General features: G+C 38.6%; 1 protein-coding gene across 1 annotated transcript in view; it reads right to left on the bottom strand.

The window, feature by feature from the left end:
- LOC122797804 (SCO-spondin-like) overlaps positions 1–24,546 on the bottom strand; it is a 4,708,783-nt gene that overhangs the window by 4,444,053 nt on the left and 240,184 nt on the right. The gene's annotated exons all lie outside the window — the stretch shown is intronic.

Raw genomic sequence — 24,546 nt, forward strand, 5'->3', positions numbered from 1 at the left:
AACAGTTTATAGACCATGTGTTGGTAATCACACAGAAATAGGGCAGTAAGATACAAAGAACACATCTCACTACCATAATGTACACTTTGTGCTAACATTTATGAATCTGGCCTATATCTGACAGTTGCATTGCTGTATCCCCACATTATTTTTGAACATGCCCTTGTTTATTTGTTTGCTTAATAGCTTTGAAGGAAACACGTTAATTTACACATATTTTACAGGTAGGAGACAGAAACTTACATGTTGACCTAATTTATTCAGTTAATTCCCTGAGTGAAGAGATGTGAGAATTTTAAGCTTCATTTCCACACTTTAAAGGGACTAGTACCCATACAACACAGAAGATAACACAGTTGCTACAAATGTTTATTTCCACTCACTAAGAAATTACCGATTGCATTTCATATGTTGTGATGCTCACCTAGAATAAAAGAAAATGAAAAGATAGATAAAAAAATGAACCTTTTCTCAGACTGAGTCTAGACTAGTCAACAGGACTGTAACAAGTGCCTGAAAGGTGATGTACAATGTCAGAAAGAAGGTATAATATGTTACGTCACCACTGAGAATATAAAGCAGTTATTCTCAGAATGAGACTGAGGAAAACCATGTACGGGACAAACTTGTCTGATACAATGAAATGTACACGGTTTGTGGCAAGAATCCTGGAGCTGTAGACTGGAAGCTCAGATGGAAGAAGCAGGGAATATAGATATGAATTTGATAAAATGTTGGGGAGAAAAAGCAATGTGGCTTTGTTTCACAAAAGCCCATTGAAAAAGCTGCATTTCTCATAAATGTTCTGCTTTTTATATCTGATGTCACATAAGTAATATATTTAAAATTAAGTCATTATGGTGACTGGGCTGCAAGATGTATCAGCTTGTTAAAGGAAACCTGGTCATCAATCTTCATGTCAGCCTATGGTGTTCATATCTCACCCGCTGCAATACCTCTCAACCTCTAAGTGCAAGAAATCTGGACAAAGCCAAAAATAATGAGTGAGACAAAGGTCCAAAATCGGGGGCAAATTTTAAATATTGCTCTTGCAAACTTAAAAAGTTGCTAGAATAATAGATTTTGTGGTAGCATGCATGTCTGAAGGATGAGATGTGTAAAACTTAAATATACAAGCAACCAAATCCCAAACCGTGAGAAATCCACAAAAGCCCAAAAGTCAAAAGTAAACCACAAAATGGATGTTCAGGCAGAAAGGTAGTACTTGATTGTTAAAACACCACACATTTTAACAATCAAGTGCTACCTTTCTGCCTGAACATCCATTTTGTGGTTTACTGAAAATTTAAATATATGTCGGTCATTTTTTGGGACTTCAGTGCTCAGTGATTTGCCAGAAAGCCACAAATTTTATGAAGAACAGGCTAAAAATATGAAGCAAAAATCTGGACATTCAGTGAAATCTTGACCACTGATAAGTATGCCTGCTGCTGTGATTCTGTGTATAACTGGTTACAACACTGAGCAGTGAAACTGAGGCTCCATACTGCCTGCATGAATAAGAGATATACATACATTGTTTACTGCTGTTCATTTTCTGTGTGTGCTACAGACATGAAGTATAGTCATCTTCTTCTGTCCTTGGCTTGTTGCCAATTGCCCTGCTTGTCCTGTAAGCTAGGCTAATTAGGTTGAGTTCATTTTTCTACTTGACTGCTGCTTAGACTGTCACAAAAAGTGTTTTTTTATGTTATTTATGAACTGCAAGAAAATGACATAAAATTTAGACCAGTAATTTTTGGTTCTGCAATGAATTGTTGGTTTGCATAATGCCAAGTATCAGAAAAATAATGCTTAGAACACAGAGGAGTGAAAAAATTAACTTTAAGCATTTTTGCCAAGGGAGGGGAAGGCCTCCCTATACCTCCTGAACTTATAAATTGCAACTCCATGGTCATACCAACTTGGAGTAGTGTCTCAAAAGAAGGGAATCATTGCCACACACACAAATTATTTGTCAGAAAGCTACACATTTTATAAAGAACAGGGCAAAAATATCTGTGAAATCTCGATAGTTGAGAAGTATACCTGCTGCACTTATTTCATGTACTACTGGTTACAACACTGAGCTGTGTTTATTCATGCAATTTAGATGTATTTTGTGGTTTTAATTACTATTTTTCTTATGTAGCAGCTGTTTGTGGGTTTAGTCAGAGTGGTTCAAGATGACAGGAACAGGTAAACATTTTCTGAGAGTTGTTAGTCTTATTTTTTGTTCTGGTTTTAGTTATTATTATTATTTTGCTGTTTAGCAGCTAAGTTTTCCATTGTATAATTTTAGCCTCCCCCTCCTTGTTTAGCTAGTGGTTTCTGTTTAGCAGCTGTGAGGGGTTAGATTGTTGGCTGGGCTAAGAAAATGGGAGTTAGAATTAGGCAGATACTTTTTGAGAATTAGGCAGATACTTTTTGTGAGTTGTCAATGCTTAGTTTTCTTGGGCGCCGAGTGTGTAAATTCAGTTTTTTTATTCTGGTTTTAATTAATATTTTCTGTTAAGTTGCTATATCGGGGTTAGAGTTTGGGTTGGTTAGAGTGGCTTAAGAAGAGGTAGGAAAGAGATTTATGGAGAGCTGGGATTTCTTTGTTTTCTTGTCCACATTGTGCAGGAACTTTCATCTGCTACTCCTTATTCTGGTGTTAATTAGTGTTAGTGTTCTCTAGTGTTGGTTAATTACTGATTGGTTAGTGACAGGGGCTTAGGAAGAGTAGAAGAGATGTTTTTGAGTGGTCATTCTTTGGTTTTCTTTGGTGCAGTGCTTGCATAATTTCATCCTTTTTTTAGTTATTTTTTTGTGTCGATTACCAGAAATTGGGGGGGGCTACTGATGTTTGGGTTAATTTTACAGGTGTATTCTTTATAAGGCAGTTATTCGATATTTTATAGCATTTGCTGTTGACAAAAATGTATATTAGTTTGGTTTAAGCTTTTTTTTTTTTTAATTTGATTTGTCAGAAAATAGTCAGGAATTGAATGTTGTCTGTAGGCTGCAAGAGGTGTGATCTTTTTTCAGTTGCTAGGTATGTCAATCATGTGGTAAGAAGGTGCATTATAGGTTCATAGGTGTTTACTAGACTAACGACCACAAGGGTCTATTTAGCCTATCCATGTATCCCGAATAAAATAAGGAAACGGCCTTTGCAGTCATCTGTTATGGACCTGAACCTAACATTTTATGTTCATAATAAACTCATATTTTGGGGCATTACTAGACATTTAAATCTGTACTGTGTGGGGCATGCTTGTATGGCCAGGCTATTAAATGGTGCCCTGCAGACCAACTGCAGCAATACCGGGTACATTACTTAAAAAAGTTCTGTAGTCAGCTTTGCAGTACCAAGGGATGGAACCCTGTCTATGATGCCAATGATAGAAGTTTGAATAGCAAGGCTCCCATGTTTTGTAATTTACCTGTATATTTGTGTCTCACTAGGATGAGGTTGTTAATATACATGTTAGTAATATCATAGGACTCACTGACACTGTCCTGAGGAGACTTATGTAGGTCATGGGGGCTATTATTCCAGACTGTTTTTATAAGTGCTACTTATGTCATGGACATTTATCATACTGATTTGTACTGCAGTAGCCTCAGCTATATGGGTTATATCTACTGCAGCAGTGATCATTCAAACACCTACTGTTACTGTAAGTCTGCTTACTCAACTGTATTATGTTCTTCATATTGATCATTGCTGCAGATGGGTTATATTTTTTATAAGCTAATTTGACTTCACACTTCCCACGGTGGTGGTGCTGCGGTAGTGTTGTCGCCTCACAGTAAGACTCTGTCCGGTTCGATTCTCAGCTAGAGCGTCTTCTGCATGGAGATATGCGTGAATGGGTGTACCTTCGTTGAAGGTTGTGTGGCAGGGCAGGTAACCTGGCACATAAAAATCAGCTATCAAGTCATTAGCGGACCGGAGTTTCACTGTGGCGAACCCTAACCGGGAAAAGCCGAAAGACACAAGCACTTGGTATAAAGATGGCATTAGGATTGGGTCTACTTTATTTACATGAAAGCTTAAATGCATATGCATTGAAAGTGCGAACTGTCAAAAACTAAACCGAAATCTCCGTAGGTGGAGATTTCCATTTACTTCAATGTAGTGCGATCTCGGAGTTAAGTAGCGGGGGTGCAGGGGGGGTTGCCCCCTTGCCTACAGCTGTTACATGTAATGTTTGTTGTGTAGTTCTGTTTTTATTGTGTTTTGATGTTTTTTCGGTTCGATGCTTATGCATTCGCTGTTTTAAGCTTTCGCGTAAATAAAGTAGACCCATTAGGATCTGTGTTAACTACAGAGGGTATAACAGTGAGTGAATAACAAACAATACTTGGTTTAATAATATAATACCTAAGATATTGCCTCTTTAACTGATTTTTTACTACTTGTTCAAAGTTATTTTAATTAATGTAATCAATTAATATTTGAGCATATTTCTCCGATGTTGAGTAGTTTTTGCAGTCAGTGCCAGTCATTCTTTGGGTAGTTAAAATCCCACATAAGTACTGTGTTTTCATTGATGTTTACATCCTGAAGTAGCAGAAAGATGATCATCATCATTGTTAACCCCCTTTTTCCCCATTTTCTACATGGGGTTGGGGTGTTGTATCAACTTTTGCCATCTCTCTTGATTCAGTGCCACTCTCCTACCTTCTTTACTAGTCATGCCTGATTATCAATAAGTTTTCCTCCACACAGTTCATCTATCTTTTTACTGGATGCCCTCGTTTGCTCTTTCTTTGTTCTTGTCTGCCCCAAATCTTCTTCTTCACCATGTTGTCTTCTGCTTTCCTGCACATGTCCAAACCACCATAATATATTTTATTTATTTATTTGTATTGTTTACTGGGGTAGTGCACTGATCTCAATAGACCATTTGCAGACACAGCTTGGGTGAACAGGATCACATAAGAAATGGGAAAAAAATTGACAGATACAAGGATATATTAAAAAACAAATGCATACACACACACACACACACACACACACACACACACACACATATATTTGTATACATATTTTCAGATGCAGGAATATGCTACAACATTTAGTTCAATAAGCAATCTGTTCTTTGACCTTCGTTGCAGTTGGAGCTACTTGGGCTTTTGCTGTGATGTCCTCATTTCTTCATCTGTCCCACAGTATGCATCTTACCAGCCATGTCAGGCCCTACTTCTAGTTTCCCCAGCTATTTTGCCCTCACTGCCCAGGTTTATGTACCATATAGAAGTACTGGTCAGATTACTGTTTTGTACATCTTACTTTTCAGCTTCTTTAGCATCCATCTGTCATACACTATGCCTGACACTGTACCATTTGGCTGCAGTCCCACTAGTTCTAGCTTTGACATCCTCAGATATCCCTTTTCCTCAGCTGTCCCTCCTCCCAGATACTTGAAACTGTTAATCTGTTCAGTTCTTAGCTGCTTCTGACTTTCACAATTTTCTGTCATTACAACTGTCTATCTGTGCTAAGTTTCATCCTATGCACCTTCAGTTTTGCATTTGATTTGCCTATCCTTTGATGAAGTTCTTGTTTAGAGTATGCCTGTAATGTCATATTATCTGCATACAGTAGCACTGTTGATCTGTCCTTTCCAACCTGTTTGCTAATATAGTCTATCACCAGTATGAACATTAGTGGTCTCAGAGATGAACCCTGATTCACACCTACTCCAACTAGGAACGCCCTCTGTGAGTCCAAACACTGTTTATACTTATGTCATTGGATCCTTGTAGGTAGCCTGTATTAATTTTACATTTCTTCTAGGACTTCAAACCATCTCAGGACTGCCAAAATTAGCTTTCTTGGGATCTTGTCATATGCTTTCACCAAGTCTGGGAATGCAAAGTTGGACTCTTTCCTTATCTCTAGCGTCTCCTCAACTAATTGTCTCATTGCTAACGTCTGGTCAGTTGCGCTGTATCCTGATCTGAATTAAGATTGCTCATCTCCCACCTTACGTTCTACTTCTCTGTGTATTCGTTTATCAATCACCCTCTCCAGAACTTTCTTGCAGTGTGGTAGGAGTCTGATACTTCTATACTGCCCACAGTTATGAATGCTCCCTTCATTCTTCTGCACTGACACTAGTATGCATATTCTCCATCTGGGCTGTGTCTTTCTCACCGTACTGCTATGAGTACCTTCTGGAGCCATTTCTCCTGCAATTCAGCTATCATCTTGATCATATCTGTGGTGAACTCATATGATCCTGCTGCTGACTAATTTTCTAAGTGCTGTTGTTACTTCTAGGTTGGGCTCCTCTTCTTTCATTGTAGACTGTGACTGGGGTAGTACAATGCCTGTGGGGTTTTCTTCATTCAGAAACTGCCTGAAGTAGCACTACTGTCTGCCTTTGATATCCTGTGGACTGGTGAGTAGGTAATTGCTGGCATCCCTTATGAATGATGTTTGATGGATATCGTAATCTTTCTGTCTTTGCCTTGCAACCTGATACGAGTTTCTTTGTGTCATCTACTGAGACACTTTCTGGAAACTGGCTGAGTGTCTCTGATGGCTTGTTCTTTGCTAATGCAACTGCTCTCTTAGTCTTTTAGCCAGGCAGTATCCTTTCTTATCCTGGTCAGTCTTTTCTGTCTCATCTTTTTCTTGCAGTCCATCTTTATTTTGATAACCTTAGTGGTTTCTGCATTCAACACCAGCTTCCCTTATTTATCTTCTTTTCATCCCTGGCTCAGCTGCCTATCTCATCTATAACCCTCACACTTGCTGTTTTGGGATGCTGTGATTCTTCTTCTTCATCTCCACCTATTTCCTCTTCTTCCTGAGGAGCTAGACCCCTGACGATTTCTTTGAACTCTTGTACTTTCTCTCCGGTCAGTTTCTAGGTTTTCGGCCTAGTCTCCATTGATCTCAGAAACATATCTGACCACTGATTGTAGCTGATTATGGCAAACAAAGGTTTATGCTGTGGGCTGACTGGTTCACTGGGGATGACTTTGCAATCTCTGATTCTACCCCATCGCCCATTCCTTACTAGGAGGAAGTCTACCTGAGTTGCATGTTTGCCACTCTTGTATGTGATCTTGTGACTGACTCTCATGCTGAACCATATGTTGTCCACCTTTAAGCCATTTGCCGGACAGAAGTCTAGAGTTGCCTGTCCTTTATTTCTGTTCCTAACCCATGTGGACATAGGCAGTCTACATGTCTTGTTCTGTCTGTCCCAATATGTGCATTCAGGTACCCCATTATCAATACCAACTCATGTTGTCCTGCTTTTAGTAGGTTCTGCAGCTGATGTCTGAATAAACAGGTGGAAAGACAGAGTAAAAGATGAGGAAGGAAGGGGAAAGCCATCAAATAAAGAGATTATGGAAAAATTGTAGAAAGCATTATGGTATACTATATAAAATACATACAGTATAGAAGAGACATTTGGAGGGTGATTAGGAAGGGTTCTAGGTGAAGATGAGAAGAAGGTAATCAATGGGATCTTAAGGAGAGGGAAGGTTATTGGTACAATATGGTACTTAAAAGGGGGGGTTATCTAGGTGCTCACTCTAGCCTTCCATTAGCCACACCTGATATACAAACCAAGAGTTTTAAAATTATTACAGATATTACGAGGAAGCTAGGAATCCTCCCCTGCTGGTCTCACAGTGAATTTATCTCCCCAAACCAGCTGTGTACCATAGCATTTGTGGCACCTATCCTGTAGCAAATAACACCACTAACATAAGTAAAGCAAGTGGAAATTCCAGCTGTACTGAAGAACCTAGCAGAACTTAAATCCCCAAGCCAGCTGTGTTTCATAGCATTTGCGGCACCTATCCTGTGGCAAATAACACCACTAACATAAGTAAAGCCAGTGGGAATTTCCAGCTGTACTGAAGAAACTGGCAGAACTTAAATGTATGTCTCATTATAATACAAAAGTCATTAGTAGTTCTTTTTTTAATTTTGCTGTAATCCTTAATGTACTGACCATAAATGCATGACCCAGCAGCAGGAATTTCAGTCCCCCCCCCCCCCCCCCCCATGCAGAAACATTTTGGTTTCTACCCTTCAAGTCTGTAAAAACACTCCACACTAAACTATAATTCTAGTCCTTCCAGTGTCTAATGGAACATTTATCCATCTGTTTTTTTTTTCTATGTGATATATCCCCAATACCCCCCAGTGTGTCTCTGAGTCAACAATAGCCGACTCACTCACTCACTCACAGCCCTCAGACAAGGTAGTTTCTTAGGGCATCCAACTGGTCAAATTAAAAGGGCTCTCACTCCTTTTTAAAGAAAAAAAAGCATTAGTAACAAAAGGACTAACATAGATGTGACTTCAGAGCAACTGATAGTTTATATTTTAATTGCACGTACCATGCTTGGCTCTCTATTTACATAGTCCGCTCCCCTTTTTTACCACAATGTAGTTCACTTCTACCCCCCCCCCCCCATGTCTAGTGTGAGCTTATTTCAGTCCCAGAAACAATGCCATTTTTAAACTAGGAATCTGGCCCTGCTGGTCTCACAGCGAGTTTATCTGTAAGTACATGTTATTTGACTAATTGTGTATTATTTTTATGAAATGTGCCCTGTAACCATTACCTGTTGCTTTCTCTGGCTTAGGAACTGTGTTTTTTGTAAGTTGTCCTAAATCCATGGCTTGTACCAGAAACTAATCTTACTACATGTTTAGGCAACTGGGTCTGTTACCACTTTAAACATTTGGCTGGTTCCAGAGGCTCTTGATACATTCTTATTTGAACCAATTTAGTGCTGATGTAGTACCAGAGGCTATATTTGTCTACATGTTTAAGTACTTGTGTTTGATTCAACCTTAGACCTATGGCCAGTGCTGGAGGCTAATCATTTACATTGCAAAACAATTTATTTGTTTCACTTGCACGTAAAAGCTATCTTTTCATGTCTACATCATTGCATTTGATGTATACTTAAACTTATGGCTGGAACCAGAGACTATTTAGTACAGTGCTAAACATACTGTTTAGTTCATCCAGAATAGGGCTTTGAGATAGAAAGTTCAGTTACATGTTGAGGAATATGGAGCTAGTGTGTGGAGTGATATACAAGAGTGCATGCGGTATTTGCCATAAAACAAAGATCTAATTATTGCTGTAATTAGACTATTTACTTACATCTGCACTACTATACTGTGATTAATACTCTAAACTGTTTATTTTTTGGTTGTTAATATTGTGCCAGCTGTGTCCAACAGCATTTGCGGCACCTATCCTGTGGCAAATAACACCAGTAACATAATTAAAGCCAGTGGGAATTTCCAGCTGTACTGAAGAAACTTGCAGAACTTAAAATGTATGTCTCATTATAATACAAACGGCATTAGTAGTTTTTTTTTTTATTTTGCTGTAATCCGTAATGTACTGAGCATAAATGCATGAGACAGCAGCAGGGATTTCAGTCCCCCCCCCCCCCCCATGCAGAAACATTCTGGTTTCTACCTTTCAAGTCTGTAAAAACACTCCACACTAAACTGTAATTCTTGCCCTTCACGTGTCTAAAGGAACATTTATCCATCTGTTTTTTTTCTCTGTGATGTAAACCCACTTCACTCACTCACAGCCCTCAGACAAGGTAATTTCTTAGGTCATCCAACTGGTCAAATTAAAAGGGCTCTCACTACTTTTTAAAGAAAAAAAAAAGCATTAGTAACAAAATTTATAGGTAACCTCCTTTACAAAGACCCTCCCTTCATCCTCCCATTATCCAGTAATAACATCCCTCAGCACCATCTACACATGCCCTTCCATAAGTCCTATCCTCTTTCCTCACACCTCACCCTCCTATTTTCACCCAGTCATAATAGAACAACTCAGCTTTCCCCTCTGACTACTCTTGATAGTCTCACTTCTCTGCACAATCTTCTAACTAAATTACACTTTACACCCCCCCCATCCCCATCCCTCTCATATCTACTCTCTCATCAGCACATCGACTCTTCCTCCTTACTATCTGCGACACCGTTATTTATCCCTTAATAAAACTACCCCTCTATTAAGTTTAATTTCCCTCATCACTTACAAGTCACCTCTGCAAGACAGCAGCATGCTTCTTTACCTCCTCTTAACACCCATCCTACTTTTCCTCTCTGTGATATCGTCTTATCACACTATCCTACTATACCCTCCAACATCACCCACTCCCACACTGTATCGCCGTACTATTTAAGTCCCCACTTCCCTGTCTCCCCCTCCCTATTTAATTTCTCCTATATTCAGCTTCATGAACTAAAACATTTCAACATTCCACGCTACTCTCCAAAACATAGAAGCAAATACATTACCTACTACATTACTTTTTTTCACCAAACTATTTCCTACTACACTTTTACCAGATGGGGATATCCATCCCAGTCCCGGTCCATCCCCTCCCACCAACACTACCATCGCTGCCAGAACCACAAGGTACCAACCCCTCTCCTTTTCACCTAAATACCTATCAAGTCTATTCCATAAACCTGCAAAGTCTTCCAAACAAAATAACAGAATTTCATGCTTGGATTGACCAACACTCTTCCCACATCTTAACTCTCTCAGAAACTTGTCCAAAACCACATATTACAAATTCTGAAATTCTACCTCCCAGATGCACTATTTTCTGGTATGATAGACTATCTAAAAAGGGGGGAGGTGTCACCATCCTATATTCAGAACAACTTAATCTCTTCCCCCTCTCCTTAACACTCCCAGACTTCTCCCCAGCAGAACTTATCTTTCTTAACTATCATCTCAACCCTCATAAAAAAACGGTCATAGTGTCTATCTACATACCCCCTGGCAACAACATTCCAACCTTTGAAAATATTTTATCTTGGATCTCCCAAAATATATTGTATGAAACGGGTGCTCCAGTTTCCTCCCACATCCCAAAGACATGCTTTAGGTGGATTGGACACTGTAAAGTGGCCCTAGGTGTGAGTGTGTGCATGTGTGTGCCTTCTGTAGAAGGTTGGGCACAGGGCTGGCAACTCAACACCATAAAACTCCACTGCCAATCATTCTCCGGACCATTGTTCTGCTGTGGCAACTCCTAACTGGGATTAGCTGAAAGGAGATGATGATACTAGAGGAATGTTAATATTGATTGGAATAACCTCTACCCCAACCCCCCAGTTCCTCTATTAACCAATTCATCTTCAGTCAGCATATTTCTTCTCCCACTCGAATACACAAAAACTCCAGCTCCATACATGATTGGATCTTAACTTCCAACCCCAATCAGTATCACAATCCCACCACCTTACCAGGCAAAATAAGTGATCACCTCCCTATCTCGATACTAAGGCTACCTTCTCAAACCCCTAAAACCCACCTCTATAGACAGTGCCGTAACCTGTCCAAATTCACTGCAGAAACTTCTAATTACCAATTCTCCATGATCAACTTGGCTCACCTGTATAACCTTCCTCTAAATGATGCCGTTCTTGAATTTAACAAAATTTTCCTAACCATACTAAATGCCCTACCTCCCATTAGGAAAATTAGGATCAAACTAAATCCCACCCCTGGCTCTTCAAAGATACCCTTTCCACCATGAAATTTAGAGACAATACCTTGAATCAATGGTCTAAGTCAAAATCTCCTTCTCTCCTCCTTAAATATAAAGAACTCAGAAACATTGCTAAAAAATGTATTATTCAGGACAAAACAAAATTCCATCAAGAAGCCCAATCCATTTCTAATCCAAAAAAATTCTGGCACACTATGAATAGTATACTCCATCCTGGTAAACCCTCTACCCCCAACACCTTCCCTGACAAAACCCATCTTGAAACTGCCACTCTTTTAAATAAATGCTTTATAGACTCTATCAGAAAACTAACCCCCCCCCCCCAGGCAACAATCAAAAACTACCTTTAACCCCCTCGACCACCCAGCATTCTCCCTGAAACCTGTTTCCAATGCCTATATCAAATCCCTTCTGCTAAAACTGAAACTTTGTTCACCCTCTTTTGACAACCTACCCCCACAATTTCTTAAACTTGCTGCCGACTCTGTATTCCTCTCCCATCTCAATTCTTATTAACCGTTCTATGAAAGAATCCTCAGTCCTTGAGATCTAGAAATCCTTCTATACTATTCCACTTCACAAGGGAGGTAACTCCACCGAACTTACCAATTACCGACCAATAGCCATCCTCTCCCTGCTCTCAAATATTCTTGAGAAATTCATTCATAGGCAACTTATGTCCTATTTACTTCAGGGAAAACCTCCTTACCCCCTCTCAGCATGGATTTAGACCTCACCACAACACATCCACAGCCCTGCTATCTTTTACCAAGACTGTAGCAGAAACAAGAGACAACAATAGACAATAAATACATATCATGTGTCTTCCTTGATGTGTTTAAAGCTTTCGACACCATCTCCCACCCTAAACTCTTCTCTACACCATCCAAACTAAATCTCTCTACATCCACTATCCTCTGGTTCTTCAGCTGTCTCAACAACTGATAACAATCTGTTAAATGGCAAACTTTCCTACTCACCCTTCTTACCTATCCAAACTGGTGTCCTCCCAAGGTTCCATCCTTGGCCCCCTTCTCTTTAATATTTTCACTAACAATCTTCGCTCTCTCTCTACCTCATTTTTACTAATCCAAAACACTGATGATTCTACCTTTATCACCATCTCTGACAACCCCACTGACCTGCACTCTCTCACACAGACTTCCTTTAATATCATCAAACACTAACTGACAACCAGCTAATCCTTAACACAAAGAAAACCAAACTCCTCCTTTTCCTCCCAAAATCTTTATTCCATCTTAAAACTTCTTTCAGTCTCTCTTCTCTTGACAACACCAATATTTATGCCATTAAACTTCTAGAAATCACAACTGACAACCAACTGAAATTTGAACATTACATCCTACAGTCCATCAAAAGGACCAATCAAAAACTAGGTGTGCTATATAGCCACAAAAACTTCTTAACTAACACCGCTAGGACCACACTTGCCCAAGCCTATTTCCTCCCCTGCCTACTCTACGCTTGCCCTCTATTCACACACATCCAAGCAACTCTTGTACAAAACTAGAGCAAACTTACAACCATATAGCCAGATTTGCCTGCGATCTTCCCTACAAATCCTATCACTGCCTCGCACTAAAAAAAACCTCAGTGGCTCAAGTTCCCACAACTACTCCAACTTTCACAGCTACAAAATTGCACATTCTCTTTTCTACAAACCTGACCTGTCCACCCTCCTATCCCTTTACAAACCTGCATGATCCCTCCTTAGCACTGACCAAGCACTACTGAACACCTACAAGTCCAACAAAACTATTGGCAGGTTACTTTATAAATGCTCCATATATCAAACCTGGAACAAACTTCTAACATACAACATATCCAATCTTCACTCCTCTTCAAAAAAGAACTGAAAAAATACCTAGCCAACTCTCCTTCCTGCAACTGCTACCACCGCATCTAATCTGACCTACCACACCCAAACTATTGCCTTCATACATTATATATACTTACAATCCTGTGGATCCATAGCTACACCATTGAGCACTCTTAAAGACTAAACTTTCCTCCCAACTTTGCCCCCTATTTTACTTCTTATTTCCATGGCCACCCCAACTCTTTCCTCCTCATTTCCTTCTCTCCACTCTGTCTTTACCACCTTTCCTTCCACTCCCCCCACTGTAACTAACACAACTGCCATTCTTTGCTATTCTGTCTCTTCAATTATTCTTCAGTCTTCTCTACACTCTACTTACTATTCTATTTTGTTCCACCAAATCTACTTCTATCATTTTGTTGTGATTTTTAATGATTTCTACAAGCCATTAATGTTGTTACTCACATGTTGTTACATGTCTCTTTATCTTGCCCATTTTAATGTTCCTAAACTTGCAATGTAACTTGGTTTGGTTATTATATATGTGTATTATTTTTTGGCATCATCTTTTTTATCATGTTTGTCGATACTTTTATTGGTTATCTACAAGGCATTAATGCTGTTACTCACGTGTCTCTTTATCTTGGCCTTTTTTTATGTTTTTAAACTTGCAATGAAACTTGGTTTTGTTATGATATATGTGTTTTATTTTTTAGCATCATCTTTTTATCATGTGTTTGTGGAGCTTTTCTCCTCAGGCCTCCACTGAAAATGGGCCCCTAGCCCAGTAGACTAATCCGGTTAACAAAGGACAAATAAATAATAAATAAATTATTCTGTGAGAATATTTAAGGACTGAACTATTTTATAGTATTATTCTGTAAAAAATAAATTCTGGACAAACGTCTTTTAGGCAACTCATATTTTTTGAGGCTGTTGATTTTATTTACTGCCAATAAAAGCAATTTTGTGAAAGGGGAGGGAATGTTGAGGGTCAGATTGGCTACTGATTGATTTTTAAAATAATGTCGGTATACAACTTGGAGCAGAGGTGCCAGACGCTGTTGAAGACGGGGGGGCAGAGGGAGAAAAGGGCACTTAGTGATCTAAAAAGGGCAATATTTTTAAACTATTTGCTACCACAACATAGGTTCACTTGGAGGACATTTTAAGCTTGGCCAATGTCCCTTTTGATGCTTGAATTAACATTTCCTGATTGGTCTTACCTATCCCATTAGCCCTAGTGAGAATAAATGTGATCATACAGTAGATAACTTGAGAGGACCCATGTAAGGGATGCAGCATTTAGGAACTGCCACTATCAATTAGTGGCATGAGGGGCAATCTTGGAGTACATTAAACTGTTGATTGAGCTGATCTTTCAGTTCTGATGATGTCCTAATGGATAAAAGCGCTTAACTGCAAGTTCATTTTACCACTGCTTAAGTTGGAATAAATGTACTGCTTTTTTCTCTGGTGTTTCGGCTTCTTGGCTTGGTTCCTGGTTCGTGTGAAGGAGTGGAGTTTATGGCTTCTGGAGTTGGAAATGCCGGTGATTTGGCTAATCTTATTACAGGTCTCAATACCTCCATTGGTTATTTGTCCAACTTACTTATCCAGCTTAATCAACAACCTTCTAATTCCAGTAGACTTTCGGCAACAGTTGGTAATAGAAGTAAGAGTGATAGATAGCATATCACGAATAACAGAAATGTTTTTGATATTGGCGAAAGCCTGGGGCTTCCTTTAACTCAGTTAACCCCAAATGTTACAAATTCTGTTACTGTTGGAACTAGTGCAAGTCCTGAGTTAAATTTTCAGGCTTGAAAAACGAATACATTTGACATTAAAAATGGCATGACAGTCTCGGAAAGGGGCTCCGGTAATAGTACGGGTACCTTGCAACAACAATTACACCCGTTTGAGAGTAAAATGAGCCAGCTTAACAGGTTGCAGTTGGACAATGTCTATTTACGTGAATGCTTAGGCAACCACTGGGTCCCTAAGGGGCTACGCTTTTGGAGGTTCCTGAATGGTGTATTAAAGGAGGTCTGACTTTCATAAAACACTTATTGACATTTTCAATAAAGCCAGTTGTGAGTTGGTAGACCAGCTTATTAAATACAACGATCAGTGTATTGAGATTTTATCCGCTGAATTGGATGCGAGTATCACTAATGATTTATTATTTTTCCAGTATAAGACCAGTTACAATAATGTATTATTTAAGGTGAATAATGACTAGAAAGAATATTGAGAGGAAAAAGAAAAAATTACATCATGATGCAAAAGCCTATGCAAGTGAGAGTGTTTACCTGGACCCTATTGGCTATAGGGACGAGTTGAGTGATGAGCCTTTCTCCCAACCAATGGGGATGAGAGAAGAATCCCCTGATAATCATTTTGCTAACAGAGATGTTCAGGACAAAGCTACAATGGGTGAAATAAGACGGTCTGAACATATTCAGGCCAAGAGGGTGAACAATGCTAATAACACCCTTGCCCAAAGGTTCCTAGAATTCATAAACTCAAATGCTATGGAACAACTTGTTACCACTCCCACAAGAGGGGAAAACATACTGGACCTGATCATCACCAACATGGGGACTCTATGCTCCAGACCAGAAGTGTATCCCTCACTGGTAAGATCAGACCATAAACTGATCTCACTGGATATTCACATCCCGACCCCACCCCCTGCCCAGAAAACCACAGTGAAAAACTTCTCTAAAGCAAATTTCACACTCCTCAAAACCGAGGTGGAATCCTTCAAAGCCCCCGGGCCTGTGGAAAATACGGCCCAGACCGCAGAATCCTTTATAAATGCATTCTATGAACACCTTCAGGAATGCATGGATCATGCAATCCCAAATAAAACCAAGACCCAATCCTCCAAAGGCAGATGACCTGTCTGGTGGACCCCAGCCATAAACAAACTATAAGGAGGAAGCTACTACATGATAGAGCAAAATCCCAAAAAGGGAAGGCATCTCTGATCAGTATTAGTAAAAAACTAAGGGCACTCATAAAATCGTCTAAGGCCAGCTTCGAGAGAAAAATTGCACAGGACACTAAAGATAATCACAAGGCTTTCTTTAGTTATGTTAGGAACCTGGGTGGGAATTCCCAGATATGCTCAGAATTAGTCCAAAATGACAAAAAAATACACTGATCTCACAGACATTGCCAACATCCTAGCTGACAGGTTCAGCGCAAACCCCCCCCCACCAAAAGGGCAAATATCTATCCCAGCAGAGTGCTGCCCCCCCCGACATCTCAGATGCTCAGGTGGGAGCCGCCCTCTCCAAAGCAAAAAACACAGCATCAATGGGACCAGACGGTGTCCCAGGCTGCATCCTACATGAACTCCAAGAAGAGCTAAACCCAAACATAAAACTACTGTTCAATCTCAGTCTTACTACAGGATATGTACCCAAAGAGTGGCGTACAGCAACAGTGGTCCCTCTCCACAAAGGTGGTGCCTCAACGCACCCTGGAAACTATCGCCCCATAAGCCTGACTAGCTTGGTCTGCAAAGCTATGGAAAGGATCATCATGGACCTCATAAATAAAGATATTCGGGACCTACAGACACTGGATCCTACCCAGTTTGGCTTTAAGGGCAGATCCTGCCTCTTAAACCTGGTTGACTTCTTTGAAACAGTCACCAAGGCCATTGACGAAGGGAAGGTGGTCCACACAGCCTATCTGGACCTCGCAAAAGCCTTCGATACAATACCCCACTCAGGCATTATAGATAAGCTCACCAGCTTAAATATAAACCCCTATGTCACTAGATGGGTTGCAAACTGGCTCAAGGACAGGACCCACATGGTTAGAATTGCTGGAGCCATGTCAGACTCCAAACCAGTTACAAGTGGCGTCCCACAAGGCTCAGTCCTGGGACCTCTCGTTTGGTATATATTTCTCGGAGGTACAGGCCAACACGGAAGGACTGTGGCTGACCAAGTTCGCAGATGACTGCAAACTGGGCGCCATAATCGACTCTCCAGCTGGCACAAGCATCCTCCAAAAGGGCCTCATAGAAACAGACAACTGGTGCCAGAGCCATGGCCTCAAGCTAAATGCCAAAAAGTGTATAGTCATCCCCTTTGGCAAAAACAAAGTGCCCACAAATTACCACATAGGTGGTAATCCATTAAGTACAGAAGAAGTCATTAGGGACCTGGGGACCCAAGTTGATAGCAATCTCTCATTTGGCAACCACTTGGCCAAAGTGGTTAGAAAAACATTTTATATAGCCCACCTAATCATGAAGGGATTCACATCTAGATTAGGGGAGGTCATCGTGCCTCTTTACTCATCCCTCATCAGGCCCATAATCGAGTACAATGCCCCTTTTGGGATGTACCTTACCAAACACCTGCAGCAACTGGAAAGACCCCAAAAGTACCTCACCAAGAGGATCAAAGGGCTCAAACAGATGCCATATGCTGCCCGGTTAAAGAAACTCCAGCTCTACTCAGTGGCATACCGCCTGCTCAGAGGTGACCTGTGCCTGACGATAAGGCCATGTCCAACCCGGAATTAAGGGACATGCTGCACCTCAAAAAATCCAAATCCCATCGAGCTACACGCTCAAGAGACTTGAACCTCAGCACTGAAATAAACAGGACATGCTGGAGGGACAGATTCATAACCCAGAGGCTCCCTTCACTATGGAATAAAATCCCAGTCCAGGTTAGGCAGAGTCCCTCATTGACTCTCTTCAAGAGGAATCTTGATGAGTGGATGGGAGATCATAGGTTTACCCCGGGTATCACTTCTGTGTCACTGTTAGACAGAGGCACAGTATACTAACCTCGAAAAAGGGCATAGCAAAATTAATTTAAAATGGGTGGTGAAAGCCAAACATACTCTGGCTAGGCTTATAAATGCCCTAGGGCAGATAGCCTAGTATGAACCTATGAACCTACAATACATCTCGCTCTGAGGATTTTTACCAGCACCAGGGGGCGAGACCAAAAACAGGGTTCAACAAAAGGAACGGACAGAGACAGAAAAGGTAATGGCGTTTGATTTTAACGCTGTTGAAGCTGACTTTGTGGTTAAAAAGATACTGAACTCTAATAATGATTTTACTATTTTTAACTACTCTCATAATGACTTTTCTGTTCGTCATGCTGATTTGTTGGCTATAGGGTTTGGGTTTATTCCAGCTACCAGAGCGAGACTTTGTCAGACTTTAATTGATTTAAAGCTCTTTATTCGGACACTCAATTTGGCTTTAACATTTGATGATAATGTTTGTTCTGTCACTAATAGTGAAGGTAACAATGTGTTAAAGAGATCCAGTAAGTTTAATCCTCCAGTTCAAGGGGTTTTATCGTCATTTGAGCAAGTTTGTGCCAATAATTTTAGGAACATTATTCACCAACATGGAACTAGTTATTCTAATTTAACTGTTACTGAACAGAAATTTCTGTCCGAGTTTGTTTGTGATGAAACTTTACATATAATGAAGCCTGATAAGGGCGGAGGGGCTGTTATCATGGACCTTGTGGATTATAACAACAGAATGAATGGGTTACTATTAACTGATAAATACCAAGAAGTTTCAAGAAATGAACTAAGATTCAAAGATGGCTGCCATGCTGTAAACACTGCTAAACAGCAGCTCTTCAATTAACCCGAGGAAAATCTCTGATCTGAGTGGATATCAGGAGGTTTAAACATCAAATTGATGATAAAAAGTTGCATTTATACTTACCTAATCTAAAAAAGTGGGAAAAAAAAGTATTTATCCATCAAGATTACAAGTGATTACTTTGCTCTGAAGAGAGAAACAAACAAAGGACCATGTGCTTTCTTTATTCTGCCTTTCTGCTTGGGGAAAGAAAAATCTTGCAACAAGGAAGAACCATGGAAACAACTACTACTAATGCAAAGTTGTCAGAACTACAGTCACCAGTAAAGGATGGAACTGCGAAAAAACAAAGGATTACTAGACAGCAGGAACAACAGAAACCAGAAACTAGATCCAGGACTGATCAGCCACTAAACATGGAGGATATCAAACACGATTTACTACCTATACAGGAAGCTCTAAAAGACTTGACCTCACAAATACAAACATTTGGAGTTTTATGCAATCAATTGCTTCAAAGAATGGACAAAACTGAGACCAGAATTTCTGAAATAGAGGACAAAATTGACATGCTGGAGAAAAAATCAAAGGTATGTGATGTGGATGTACAAGCCATGCAAAATAAACGTATTGATTTAGAAGCAAGGTCTAGAAGAAATAATATTATTATAAGAGGAATCCCTGAAAACATTCAGTATGCAGAGCTAATACCAGCCATAACACAAATATTTGAAATCCTGTTAAATGATGCTGATGGGGTGAAACAGATTGTAATAGAAAGGGCACACAGAGCGCTGAGAGAGGTACAAGCTTCTACTATGCCTAGACCTGTATATGTTAAGATATTGAACTTTCAAGATGTTAGCAAAATACTGTTTACTGCAAAAAATGGTGGCTATGTTATGTGGAAAAATGTTAAAATATTTCTGGCTCAAGATTTACCATTACAAGTAAGGCAGGCTAGACAGTCTTTATCTGCTTACTGTAAATTTCTGATTGATAAACAAATTAAATTCCAGATGAAATACCCCAATATGCTTACATTTATGGTGGATGGCGCTAAATATTCTGTTTCCAATAAAAATCAGGCAAAATAAGTGTTTCTGAAAGTTTTTGAAGTTCTACCTGCATCAGAGGGCTGAAAAGAACTTCCATTGAGACTGGCATGTTCCTGTAGTCAGATCCAGCATGCATTTTACCTCAAGGCTTTTCTAATCCTTTGTTTCTTCACTAAACTGTTCAGGCCTCTGAAAAAGCAATAAAACTGTTTGTTTATGCTAATCTGAGGGTCTGCTGTCTGGTTTCCAGACTTTTATGACCTCCAAGGTCTATTTCCATTGTGTGGTAAACAGGAAATGCCTGGATTTCAACTGAGAGTGTCGATTTGGATGTAACACTTCCTGTGGTCCTGCTGTGAAAGAGGTCCCCCGTCGTGAGTATTTCTGATGGTTTCCTGGCTTGAGAAGACAAAGAGAACTGAAAATATGTTAATGTTCTTTTTATAACGAAATAATATTACAGTATGTACTTAAAGCACATAATAACACGTACTTTTACTATTTTTTTCTTCTTTTATAGGTGTGAACCAAAATCGTTTTTTTACTATATGCAGTGAGTGGCAGGCAATGTGTAGGGTACAGATTTAAAATGTAGGATGCATTTTTTTTTTTTCTCTCTCTCCTCTCTTCTGTAAAAGTTTATGTACATAATGATTGCAACAAAACAGATACTTAAGGTAGGATAAAATAAGTACCCAATCTACTAAAACTTTCCTTTACACAGTAATAACCTTAGAAATGAGATTTGTTTAACTAATAGTTAAACCAAAGCTGTAGTTAAGTAGCGGTGTTTGGTAGGGAATGTGTAGTTTAGACTTTGATGTAGATATGCTAGAATATATAGGTTGTAAGTTTAGGAAATGTTTTAAATGTTATTACCTGAAGTTTTTCAATGTGTTGGTGTGTTTAACCTTATTTATATTTTCTCTTATACAAGACCTGTATAAATCCTGGTCCAGGGGTAAAGTGGGTAAGCACTGGTTAGGGACGGGATGTAGGAAATGCTTCCAGATTAGATATAGTGTACAGTCAATACATGTCAATTTGATAATTCCCCTCTTATATTGTTATTTGATACCAAGACCTGCGAATGTGGGAGTTGAACTCATGGAATGTTAAAGGGCTCCAGAACTTGAAGAAGAGAAAGCTGTTGCTACACATATTATTACAAGACAAAGCACTGTTTGTATTTCTGCAGGAAACACTTTTGATGAATGAACAATGGAATGATATTAGAAAAAAGAACTGGATTAGAGAGCTAGTGACATCAGAAGGTAAGACAAACAGTGCGGGAGTGGCTATAATTATCAAAACCCAATACAAAGATAGGATTTTAGGCTCCAAAGTGGATCCAAATGGGCGATGGTGTTATGTGATTTTATCGGATAATGCATTTGATAAACCTATCCTACTTTTGAATATATATGCCCCATGTAATGATCAACACAGTTTTATAGCATCATTATATCCAATATTAACACAATATGATGGTTATTATTTTGTTGTGGGTGGGGACTGGAATACCTATCAAAATCCAAAGTTGGATAGGTCTTGTCCACAAAGAGCATTTAATAAGCAGGCCAGGATAGCATTAAATGATTTTAAGGAAGATTTTCAATTATATGACCCCTTTTCTTATTCACAAGATATTAATAATGCAAATAAATACACGTTCTATTCACCATGCCACAAAATGTGGGCTAGAATAGATTACTTTTTGATATCTAAAGCACTAACGAATTTAGAACCAGTGGTGGTTATACATACTCGTCATCTATCAGATCACTCAAAAATTTCGTTAAAATTTTCTAAAGATTTAAAAGACACAAGAAGGCATAGGGGTTATAATTGGTCACTCAACCCAAATCTTTTAAGTAAAAAAGAGATGGCAGACGGAATTATAAAATATTTGAAAGAATTTATAGATAGCTTGAAGCTCCAAAAACATACTCCTGACACTGAATGGGCGACAGCTAAAGCTCAAATTAGAGGATTTCTTATACAAAAAGCCTCATATTATAAGAAAATTCATAATAGTGATATTCAAAAACTAGAAATAAGAATAAAACAACTTGATAATGAGCTGATTCAGAATTTTAACGCTCAAACTGAGGAGGAAATGTTGAAGCTTCAAAGGGATCTCTCTTTGCTTCATAATAATAAATTAACACTTCAAGAACATAGGTGTTTAGTGAAATATGCTAATGTTCAAATACCATCAAAAGGCACTGGCAAGGATTATAAATCAATCAAAAACAACTGGATATATTTTGGAAATACAGTATAACGACACAATATATTCTAAAACTGAGGATATTGTTGATGTTTTTGGGAAAATCTATACTAAGGTGTATGAGGGGCAAACTGATAGGTCTCTACATAACCAGAATAAAAGTTTTCTGCAAAAAATTAACTTTCCAGAATTAGAAGAGAGCCTGCAAAGTGACCTGATTAAACCTATTTCTAAAGAAGAAATAGTATATACAATTCAACATATGAAAGCACATAAGTCGCCAGGGCCTGATGGTATTACAGCTGAATTTAACAAAGAGTTTGCTGATAAGTTTGGGACAAGAATTGTCTCATGTATTTAATTATATAACTAAAAATAAAATTAGTGACCCCCACCTCAATGCGTCAAAAACAATTTTCATACATAAAACCAATTCAGATCCCCTTAACCCAGATAATTACAGACCAATAGCACTAATGAATGTGGATATGAAAATTTTAACATCAATTATAGCATCGAGACTAAAGAAGGTTTTGATGTATCTAATTTCTAAGGAACAAGCTGGATTTATGGCAACTAGACAAACTAGCGATAACACACTTACACTGCATAATATGATGACGTATGCTAAACAAAACAACTTTAATATCTATGCTCTTACAATAGATGCCCAGAAAGCATTTGATAGAGTAGACATAAATTTTTTGTTTGATGTGTTACCCTATTTTAACTTGCCCCAAGAATTCATTCGGATACTACAAATATTATATAGTAATCCATACACTACACTATACATCAATAGGACTTATTCTAACAGAATACAGATTAAAAATGGTACTCGTCAGGGTTGTCCCATGTCCCCCTTATTGTTTAACCTATATCTAGAGCCCCTATTTTTATATATCAAGCAAAATTTGTATCATAATGCACCAATAATTTATAGGAATAAAATATTAATGTCAGCATTCGCCGATTATCTTATTTATTGTACAACCCCAATTTCAGACAGTGAAAAGATATTAAAGCTCATAAATGAATTTTTGGTAGTTTCTAATTATAAAATTAACTTGCAGAAAATGAATATTTTCCCGTTAAGAACCCCAAAACCTTTTTCATTAATGGCCCTGATGGGGAAGTTAACATGTAAAGAAAATATTAAATATTTGGGTATCAACTTCTCTATGGATAATAAGGACTTTTATAACAATAATGTTAAACGAGTATGGGAACACATAATAGCTGATTGTGACAGATGGAAGAATTTAAAACTACCGGTATTAGCAAAAGTATCAATAGTGAAAATGAATATACTACCACGAATGTTATACATATTTAGGTCTGCCCAATTATCAATTTCAAAAACAGTTTTTAAACAAATGCATAAAGATCTAGCTAAATTTATCTGGAACCCAAAAGAACTAGAATATCTTATGAGAAATTAATGACCCCTAAAACAAGAGGGGGACTTGAGCTACCAAACTTTGAAGCATATTATTTGATTGTAAACGCTAATCGAATTTTAAGAATTGCTAATTATGATGTAACGAATACAAAATGGATACCAACTTGGGTGGTCTTGAATCAAGCATATTTTGGATAGGAAAATAAATCCTAAAGCATTACCCTTTATGGACAAAATTAGTCTGATAAAATATGGGGTCATGGACCACATAATAACCTGTGTCTCATCTTTGCAAACTTTATTTCAGTCCGTAGATTTATTGCAATATATGATGGTTCTTCAACCTTTCCACAGGAATCCTAATTTTAAACTAAATAATCAGCTGATCGATCTCAGCAAATTTCCATTAATAGTTAATCTGACTCTATTTGATTTTAATAAACTTGACCTATCGGCTTTACAAATTAGACAGGAAATGAATCTACCTAGAAGTTACATTGTTATAATGAGACAAGTTAAAGAACTTGCCTTGAGCTATTTTAGGAACTTTAAACCTGCAGCCGGATTTGTGGATAAGTGCTCTGAATTGTGGCAAGCTATCAAACAAGACACTAAATTTATAGCAACTGCATACAAATTAATTAAGGATTTGAAATTTCAGGACAAAATTTTGCTTTCAGAGTATTGGGTAAACAAAGTAACAGTAACAGACAATCAGATATTAAAAGTAATTGATATAACTAGGAAATCAGTTTCTTTTCAAAAACTGACGTACACGCAATTAATGATTTGGAACAATGCATATTACACACATCTTAGATTACATAAATTTAACCCTAGGAATTTTCCAATTTGTCCATACTGAGCAGA

This window comes from Protopterus annectens, chromosome 3.part1 (genome assembly GCF_019279795.1).
Source record: "Protopterus annectens isolate FY-2018-M chromosome 3.part1, PAN1.0, whole genome shotgun sequence".
NCBI lineage: Eukaryota > Metazoa > Chordata > Ceratodontiformes > Protopteridae > Protopterus > Protopterus annectens.